Source organism: Pagrus major, chromosome 17 (genome assembly GCF_040436345.1).
Source record: "Pagrus major chromosome 17, Pma_NU_1.0".
NCBI lineage: Eukaryota > Metazoa > Chordata > Actinopteri > Spariformes > Sparidae > Pagrus > Pagrus major.
The window spans coordinates 8,943,389-8,954,215 of NC_133231.1; the positions used below are offsets into that span (position 1 = coordinate 8,943,389).

General features: G+C 41.0%; 1 protein-coding gene across 1 annotated transcript in view; it reads right to left on the reverse strand.

The window, feature by feature from the left end:
* The window catches only part of znf407 (zinc finger protein 407), a 159,356-nt gene extending 157,575 nt beyond the window's left edge, over positions 1–1,781 (reverse strand). The window contains exon 1 of the mRNA XM_073486145.1: positions 1,751–1,781. The gene's annotated coding sequence lies outside the window, so the exon portion shown is untranslated. The remainder of the gene's footprint in view (positions 1–1,750) is intronic.
* Positions 1,782–10,827: the final 9,046 nt, after the last annotated feature.

Genomic DNA, 10,827 nt, shown 5'->3' on the forward strand with positions numbered 1-10,827 from the left:
TTTTATTAGTATGTTACTACACACCATGTGTGTATTACTATGGGTGCAATTATGATTTGCAAGTGTCCTTCTTGGTCATATCTGTATGTGAGAGTAGTCTGTATTATTATTTATTTTTTACTGTATTTCTTTTAATTATTCTATCTCATCTTGTCTATTGTCTTGTTTCATTTTTATCTGCCATTGAATCACTGTCTTCCCTCTGCTTATAACTCTAGAGCTGATGTGACAAGTGAATTTCCCCAGTGAGGGATCAATTAAGTCTTATCTTATCTTAAGGGTTTGTCGCAGCACCCAAGTAAAATCAATGTGTAGAGCATCAAAACGAACTAAATGACTTTTCCTAGATCTAATAGTTGCTGTCGGTCCCCAGTGGACTTCTTGAGCAAGTTTTGTCTTAAAGCTCTTTAGGTGTTGTTTGTAAGAAATGTTGCAAAATAATGTGTAACTGCATGATTTGTATTTCTAAAAAAGGTTGGAGGAGGACCTTCAAACCCCATGCAGTACATCTTTTAGTCTTTCTCCACCACCATGTCCACAATACACCATGTATATTAAATAGAGGGGACATCTTGAGCAACAAATCTTCTGTCTTGTACCTTTTATGTTCATTTTATATTGGTGAGGATTTGAGTGAGCTCAAGAATGGGACCTGTGCTTGCTTTGGACTTACGTGTGTGTAGTAGGTCATGCCTTCTATCCACAACTGTACATATGTATGTTGCAAAAAGTGATCTTTGGAGTTCTGTTAAGGTCAATCACTATCTAAAGATATATTTATATAAAGTCAATGAGGTCAACCAAAGAACACTTCATTTCAAGGAAGTCCAATTTTGAGAATGAGCTCATTGTGCTCACCAGCGCCATCTAATGTGTATTTTGGTAGAATATGGCAACAGGATTAGCAGGAGGGACACTATCTCAAGTTAGCATTTCCAGTAACGCGCTTATGTGATCGCAAACATTAAAGTTGATTGTAGCCCGAAATGAAGGGTCGATTATGAGTGTTTAGTAATGGTGTTGATTCGTGTCTAATTCATGCTTTTAAATGGGAAATCGGTTTCACGATCTATCTCCAGAGCAGAGCACGTAACGTAGCATATCTAGGAAGAAGATGACGGTGTCAGTTTAGACCACATTGAAGGACTGACAGTGAATGCGGTGTCCTCTCCTGGTTTAAACAGACTTCGACCACAGTGTCAGGCTGTTATCTCTATTTGGGTGAATTTCCAGCGCTGTCTCTACCAAGCATCCGATGCTAGCCTAAAAGTGATACTAAGTTAGCTGAACAGGTTTTAGCCTGCACATTCAAAACTGTAACGGCGAGGCGTCCAGTGCTGCAGTGTAACATACTGCATTAATCTCCCTTCATGGCGTAAGTGACTCTTCTACCAGGGCACAAACCGGGTAAAATTGTTGTAGATACGGTTGCTGTCTACCGCAGCTAACATGCTAACAAGCGACATGTTTTCCCAACTGTATTTTGAGATACCCCGAGCGCGTCCAATTGAATTCCGACATCAACTGTGTTGTCCAATCACAGCGGGGCGAAGGCGGGTCCAGATCGCTCCATGGCATTGAAAACGACGGCAGCACAGAGGCCCAAAAAGGAGGCTAACATCGACTACCGAAACAGTGCTCTATATTGCCCAAACAGTGCTCGAAAACAACCAAACGAGTCGTCTGCCGTCTTAGAAAAAACAACTCGAGCAATAATTAGACAGTACAGTCCAGCCACAATTCAACTTACCTCTTGTTAGACGACTATTTCCACTGTCCGCGCTTTTTGCTGCTAGACACAAATGGCGTACCGTAGAGTGAGCCATGCGTCACAGGAGAGGGCGGCCTTCCTGCCGCGGCTTCAGCTGGTTTGTCACATGATGCATTCTGCACCGTGGGAAAAATGAATTAACCGCATTCATATTGCTTCTGCTCAGCATTAGTTTACAAGTGATGCATTTAAGGCTCTACTGCCAGCGTTTCTAGCAGCCACACAGGGATTATAAAACACATGCACTCCCAGGTCTCTTGCTGCTGCGTCTACTTCGGTCAAAACTAGATTTTAATGATCTCTCCCTCTCCTGCTGTGAACGCCTTGATCACATCTCATTCTCCAAGTTAGTTTTTTTGATGCAGATCCTTGCACTACACTCCAGCATGCATCTAATTAGGCATGCATAGCCTATTTTTCCCAGTTCATCCATATTCGTCCTTACCTGATGCAGTCAAGCCAGGGCCCCTTATAACTCCTCTAATGTGAGTGGAATGCTCTGCTTGTCTTCAGTATTTTCCTTTTTCCCTAAGGCCTCAGTGGGGTTTTTTTTATTTTGTTTTCTCTCTGTCCCTTCTTCCCTCCCCAGACAAATTATTTGAATGCTGTATCTTGACAAAGTCTTAACCATTATCTCTGCATAGGATAACTCAACTCCCTTCTGTCCCCTCCCATCTTTTTAATCGCCCCCCACACCACTTCAACTGGATTTGTGTTCCCAATTGAGTCACAGAAACTTTCTCCAGTATGTCCTCTTTGCATGTCTTATTGCTCTCCTTGCTACTGCCTGAGCTTTTTGCACTGGGTAATATGTTGGAGTTCTTTTCAGTAGTTTAAATGCCATATGTATATTTATCACAGCTTCTTCACATTTATCATCCAACCATACTGCCTCCCTCATTACATTCCCTTTACTCTTAGGGATGGATCTCAGTGTGGCTGTTATGTGTGGCTGTGCGGCCTTATATCAAGAGTTTCTGTGGTCATATTTCCATACATCTGGTTCAGATATACCTCTCTCTCCTCATTAAATTTATCCATGTTAGCTTTAAGAAGCACCCAGACACAAACATGTTTATATGAAGTGTATTAAAAGTACAAATTTGAGCATATCTTGTTGGCAGAAATGTAAAATGCCAACGTTTTACTCAGGAAGTGACGCATTTAAGGTCACATTTTACACTACATTACATGACCCTCCAGGTGGAGCATCACGCATACATATGAAATAGATTTTGTATGTTTTAGTTAACATAAAATACAGTTTCCTGCTCTTGAATTTAGATATATTCTATTTTTCTATGTAAAGGTTTTGCTTTTGTTACTTATCGAAGGCTGTTGACTTGAGGATAACCGACATCACAATTTACCGGTACCTTGCTTGTAGCTGAGGTCAAGTTTTCTTGTTGGGATTAACGTCTGCAAGATGACAACTATAGCATTTGTACATAGCAACATCTCAATGTGAATAAAGCACATTTCATTACATTCCTGCAGTATCAGTACAGTGTCCGTGCGAATGAGTTCAACTTTTTTTTTAGGTTTTAAAAAATCTGTATGACAACAAAAGCTCTATTATGTTGAGAGAGTTCTCTGGCACATTATCTTTAAAAGCGTCACCATATTGTGGAGAACATATATCTGGTAGTCTTTTTTTGGAATGTAAAGAAAGAAAATTCAAACCTCTAAATACTGTGCTATTGTCTTTATATGAATATGAGTGTAATCATTCACGTTTCCTTCATTTCTTTTACCTTTCTGAACGGTCATTAAAATGTTATGGGAACATAATAAATATGTTTTTATTGTTGTATTCATTTGAAGTAGATTCAGCACGAGGTACACCCAGACAGTGTATATTTTTTTGTCTCAAATGGTCAGCCTGTGATGAATCACCACTTCCATTTGACATCCAGTGTTCGCTTCATGGAAAGACTGAAGATGGATTATTGCATGGGCATTAATTGATTAAGTAGTCTGACAGGTCAGGAGGTGATAAATGATACCTCCTGCAATGAATACACAGTTTACTTTGCAATAATTTTCTTTAATTCATCACAGTCAAAATTATATGACATGGATGGTTGGAAACACGTACCCCCCTCCTGCCCCGTCCCCCGTTTTTCATTAGGATTCATCATTCATTTTTCTCCATTAGCTGTCTATTAAAACAGGAGAGGCTGGCTTTGGTGGACACCAGCTCAGTCTTCTTTCTTTTTATAGCCATTGCACTTCTCTTCAAGTTTTGCGGCAAATTCAACAAACTCTTCCCCTTAATTTGGGGGTTTTGTGTTGTAATTTGTTTTCAATTAATCAATCCCAGAAGAGGAAAAAGGATATAAATTAGACATTAGTATTACTAAATATAAATTACTGCCTTCATACACCAATTTTTCTGAAGCAGATTTAAATAGTATGTATTAGTAAGCTCAAATAAGACCTTTTCATGACTCGTAGGCCATTCACCACCATCCATGATCTACAATATCGTAGCCCTCCTGTAATAGATGTCTATGTTAACCCTGGTATCAGTTGTACAGACACAGTGATCGAGTCATGGAACTCTCTCTCAGTATTATGTAAAATTCTTCACAGACATCAAGTCCTTATCAGTGCAAAAGTAGATTTGTCATGGAAATATGATTATTGTCAGAAATATTAATGAGTTTAAAGGGGTCATATTCTGCTTTTTTGGGTTTTCCCCTCTCCTTTAGATTGTTATATGGCATTTTTTGCGTGCATGTAAAGCAAATTTGCAAGCCACACCAAAGAAAGTTATTCTCTACCACAGAAAACGCTGGCCCCAAACTGCCTCGACAAAGCCTTCATGTTCGTAACTTATCTACGTCACTATGCAACACAGCACCACCTCCAGCTAGAGGACCATCCTTCACCTAGGTGAAGATCCCAGCCACCTCAGTTTCTGCAGTCAGTATATGAAGATGTGGAAGTTACAAGCGAGGAAGACATTTTTTGCTAGATGTTCTTAACGAGGGTGTCAACATTTGTAAGCGTGTAACTACTGGATGTTTTCTTTTTTTAAAAGATAGGGGCCTGTGCAAGAGCTTTAGGCTAGGCAGGGGAACCACTGCAGATGGCATTATCAATGACGGCTGCTTATGGTACAAGCTCCAGAATGGATCGATACCTGATACCAGCTGCAGTTGTATATATTTTTGGCCTACTGTTTGTTTTGGAGATTAGCCTGTTGGATAAGGCGTTGGCATGACTAATGTGACTACTGAGCCAAAGTTCAACCTATGATGTAATTTTGAGGGACAGTTGAGAGCCTCATTAAGCCAACTAAATAAGGAGAAGGTTTGATGCAGTTTTATCATGATGCTTTTGTGTGCTCATACGTCAAGTATGTATTGTTTGCTCCAGCATCCTGTGTGTGTGTGTGTGTGTGTGTGTGTGTGTGTGTGTGTGTGTGTGTGTGTGTGTGTGTGTGTGTGTGTTGCTGCTGTGTGTAAATGCACTTGATAAACCTGCCCTGAAGATAACAATATAGCTACCTGTGAAAAACAAATGTTCAAACTACAGGAAATCATTTGTCCGACAACTTTATGTAACTTTGATGAAAACCCAGCAGTTAGCTTGTTAACACCATTCAAAGACTGTCACAAAGCTTTAACTTTAATGGCCTGCTGGACTGTGAGGCTGAGGCCAAGGCTGAGGCTCATATGGGTCATATTCCTTCTTTAACATGCGCGGTGGTATCAAAACAGTTACTGTGGTGATATTCACGGTAAAACGGCAGCTAATTAGAAGCTAAAGCATGGGCTTCACGGAAGGAGGCCTTAGGAGGACTGGACGGAATTGAGTGTGAGAGAAATCCTGTGGTTTTGAACAATTAAGCATGTAGTCTGAACCAATTTAAGTGTTTTATTTTCCAAGTTACAGCTACAAAATCAGTCTTTACATACACACACAATATGTGCACGTACAGTTCCATATACTTTTGCTGTGCCTGTAAACATATACACATACCTCACTTCCTTATGACTATTTCCAGCCAGAGGATTCTCTGAATAAAATAAATAAATAAACTAATAATCTTGAATATTTGGCATTAGCTATTTTTAATGACCCTGCACAGGCTTGGTCCATCCACACAGATGTTTTCCATCTCTTGCCTAATTAGTCCTCTTCTCCGGTCAGTGGACCTGTGCAGTCAGGCCTTTTTCACAGCAGCCGTTTTGACTTGTTATAATGGGCTACTAAAACCACAGGTGTTACTGGTAACATTAACAATTGCTCCATTCTTTTCAGGTGTCCTTGTACGCCAAGACAATGAGCCAGCATGCACAATATCACACTCAGATAATGATTTGCCTAAACAATGACTCTCGGTATTTTAATTAGATATACTTTTTTTGTTACATAAGTGCAATGTAAAACGTCGCATTTAATGCAAAGTTTTTCTATCATGTTGACTCAACATGAATAAATTAGATAACAATATGTGTGATTTATTACAGGAGATAGAGTAACTCATTTGAAATGCATGATTTTTTATGTATAATACTTGAATAATAAACCCCTGAAAACCACATTATGCTTATAAAGTCTGCATCAATTTAATTTAATCAGACTGTGTTTTTTAATATATTCACATTGACTCAACTTGACAGAAAAACCTTGCATTAAATCTAACCCTTTACATTGAACTGTAATAACATTAGAAGGAAAATTTACAAGTAATTAAAATAGTCACTGTTTTAGGCAAATTGTATTTTTCTATTGCAGAACCCTGAAACTGAAGCTAAATGGACCAGCCACCAGTGATTTATGATCTACACCTGTGCCTTTCTCATAGAAAATGCCTGCCTGCACAGCCCCACTGTGCTGATAAGAAGACTTATTAGGCAACAAATTGGAAAAAACCTGTGTGGGTGAATAAAGATAAATAAATAAATCTGAGCAAGGACTCATTTCTGTTATAATAATCTGTTTTTAGTCATATACAAGCCTATATTAAATGCACATTTCTTCCCTCTACAGTCTTCCTTATCCCATCTACGCTGTGTTTACTATGCCTTCTTTTTACAGGGACAGAGAATTTCCCAGTAAAACTGACATTCCCAAATAGTGTGACCTTTGTAAATCCATAATCAAACGCAAACCTCCCTCAAGTGCATATGCACTGAGCAGAGAGGACAGACTGACTCCGACTGTGACCTGGTTGGTCTGTTTGGTAAATGCAGCGCATGTGTTTGGGGCAGAACGCGTCACACCTGCACCTGATAAACTGGCTGAAAACTTGTTCTTCTACAGTAGATCCCACTAGAGGGAGCAATCTGCACATTTATCACTCTTGGGCAATCAGAGTGTGTGAATGTCTGTCTGTGTCTGTCTGTGTGTGTGTGTGTATGGTGCCATGGCAACACAAGACACACATCTCACAAAGAACAGTGTGCTGAAAGACACAACTCTTACCAGAAGGTGATAACACTGTAATAGTGTTTCAGGGAATAGAAGTGAAGTTAAAAAAAAAGAAGAAATCTCATAGAAACGCAATAACAGGACAGTAAAACCAAGTGAGGATCTTCTTTGTCTGAATTTACTGAGCCAGCCAGAATTAGACTTTAAACAGGCCTCCACTTCTTTTTGCTGAAGGGTTTCCAGAAACTCTTTTTTTTTATAGGGTATAGGACATGGGTCAAGTGCATCATATTGCTACTACTACTCACTCACTCAGTCAATTTTGTGTCTCTCCTCAAGCTTTTTTTCAGTGGGTGAAGCACATTAAATGCATTGGTTTTATCCTGATGTTGGGGTTTTTGAAGGGATCATTGGGGAGGATATACACATATAAGATACAGGTATGTGTCCCAGTGCATCTATGAATGCTTGGATTTGCATATGATTTTAAGCATTCATCTACTTCTTTGTTGTTCCCAATTTACTGTAGCCACTTCCCAATGTGTAACATACAGACAGGTGCACACAGGTGCACTTCATGGTACAATTATGCAGTTAACATCCAATCATGCTCTGTGGCATGCATACAAATACTAGGCAGGCCCAGTTCATTCTGATGTTTTCTGATTTTATGTAAGATAACAAGAGGAAAAGATGTAAGTGACTTTGAAAGAGGGTTCATTGTTGGGGCACAGATGGCAGAAGCTCCAGTCACACAGTGTTTCAATAGGAACAGCGACTTAAGTGACCTGATATGTATTAACATCTATGGGAAAGACATTAGTCAATAGGATTGGAAATCGTGGTCAACAGTGCACATTTGTTTGCCGTGTTGCCTCTGCGTTAATGTAACATGCAAGGAAAATAAAAGACAGCAGCTCTTCCTCGGTGACTAAGAATGTCGCTGCAGGACATGATCAGACTGTGTCACCAAGAACAGTCTGTTGGCAATTACATAGAGAGGGATATCATAGCAGGGTTGCAGTGCATAAACCCCTCATTATGAAGATGAATGCATGTTTGAGAGTTCAGTGGTGCAAAAGCCATGGGCGCTGGTTTGACAGAGATGTGGAAAAAAGTGGTATGACCATCCCACCTTCACCACGTTCTCCACAAGTTGGCGAGTGCATGTGTGGCATACATCAAGAGAACGGTACGGACCTGAATGCTTGACCACCACAGTGAGGGTATCCAGTGGCTCTGTTATGATGTGGGGGGGCACTTTGCTGGAATAGTTTGGTTTCACTTCTCCCCCTAGAGGTTAGGGTCACTGCAAATCAATAGAGTGGTGGCCCAGCACCATATTAAGACACTTTATGTTGTTTATTCCTTTAATATGTCACCCGTCCAGTGTCATTGTTAGTCCACCTGTTGACAATTGTTGTGTGCAGACTCCAATGCGATGCTCCCAATAGAGTTGTCCCTTCACCTTAGAGATGAAAGCTATACCGGGACAGTATTACATAGAAACCAGACTGAAACCCAACTGCAGTGACTAGGCACCATGGCCAACCAGTCCAAGTCATTGCTGCATTGGGTAGTTTTGTAGGAAATATACCATGGTCTCTGCAGAGGTGGTCAAGTGTTTTATCAATACATTAAAGGTCCAATTTTTAAGATAGTTGATTGTCGAGTCTCATTCCCAACTCATCAAATACTGATGCTTTAGGCTGGATTCAGACGTGACAGCGACAAAGTTGACACAGACTCAACTTTTGGAGAAGCGCAGCCTTTGTCACTTTGCGATGGCCAGTCACATAAGCTGCCGATCAGACCCGCAGCATGAATGACTGCAACCACAGTGGAGTGTAACGTAATGTGTCGTGTGTATTCACTCAGTTTGGCATCGTGCACCAGTTTAAAACACACCGGTGGATGCAGAAAATCACTGTAGGACCAGCATACTTAACCTGCTCTGACAGAGACATGCCTGGAGATCATTTCTCTGTGTGGAGCTATGTTTCACTTGTGATCACTCGGTTTGTTCTTGTGCCCAAGTTTAGCAGGGTTTCACCACACAGGCTGATTTGGTCTGAATCCGGCCTTAGGTTGGTGACGACCCGACCTACCAACCTAAAGCGTCAGAATTTGACAAGTTGGGAAACCCAAAGCATCAGGGTTTGACAAGTTAGGAATAATCAAATTTATTACAAAATTGGACAATAAAGCATATTAAATGAAAGGCTGTAGGTATGAAAATAGAGACGGTGGCATAAGAAACCAAACCACTACATCATCACTGCAGCTTAAAACCTAATGAGCCCAATGATTCATGCCAGCAGTGCAGTGTCAAAAAGAACAACTCTTACAGTAACTGCCTTTTCCCACCACCATATATACACTGTAATGTCTCACCGTATATGGATTGTTCCTCCTCCAAGAAAACCATTCTTTCTCTTTCTGTGATGTGTGTGTACGCACACCAGGGTTTTCATTCATTATGGTACCAGCAGCTGTCTAAGACCATGAGGTCAGAGCAGCCCCAAAATGCATCACCTCACTGTGTAAACACACAGCCATGTTTAAAAGGTGAGTCTCAGAGCGGGCCACAGTGATGTTTGGGTTTTGTTTGAGGGTTTCGAGGACACACACTGTGGGAAAATTTGACCCATGTTTAGTCTAAAAGGGAATGTTTTTAAAAAATGTAGAAGGTATCAGTGACCCACAACACTATTCCTACTTCTTAGCAGCTTGTGCTCTATTTTGATGTATGTTACTGTACTGCTCTGTCCTCAACTGGCTGTAGTAAACCTGCATCCCAGATGGATGGCATGTGCAGTAGCATTCCTTCAGACTAGCTTGACTAATCCCTGTCACTCAGGTTCTGACATTTCCCTCTACAGATCTGGGTCAGACCAAGGCTGATACACAGATCAGGTTTCTGCTGGATCTAAATGAAGCTGCCTTTCTATCTTAGGATCCTTCCGCTAAGTGTGTGGGATTAGTAAGTAGTAAAACTGTACAGAAGGGAAGGGTTATTCAAAGACGACCACAACTACTACTGCTGCCACTAGATTTCTGCTCCGATTTCCGGAGCATTTTTCAGATGAAAACAGAAAGGGCGACCAAATATCAAGGTCTTGCTTCATGTGCTGTGTTAACTGGGAGTGTCTGGGTTGAAACCGTCTGATGATGAGTTCATGGGGGGAGCTCCTTGGTTTTCTGGCACCGAACACAACAACAAATGCGAGCCACACAGCTGCGGGACGCTCTCTCTCTCTGGGGTCTCTCTCTCGCTCTCTCACACCCCAGACACCCTCATCCCTCCCTTTCCAACCTCTCCATCCTTTCCTAGAAGCATTACCTCACTCAGAGGTATCACCTGGGGAGTTCATGTGTGTCTGTGTGTGTGTGTTTGGGCTCTGTATCTATGTGTCTGCATGTGAGTGAGAAGGAAAGCAAGAGAAAAAGAAGCGTTTCTTGTTAAATGTGCCGTTTGAACAGCTTTGGGTGGAGCACAGTGGAGTAAATCCTTCTTTCTCTTTCTCCCTCTGAATCGAGCTCACTTGCAAAGCCTTAAAAACTGTGGAGGGACCAATCGTCTGCCGGATAAGATCAGCCTTTCCTTCTTTTATTTCAAGTATTTGCTGTGCAATATCCTGCAACGGGTTTTTCCCTTTTTCTGATATCAA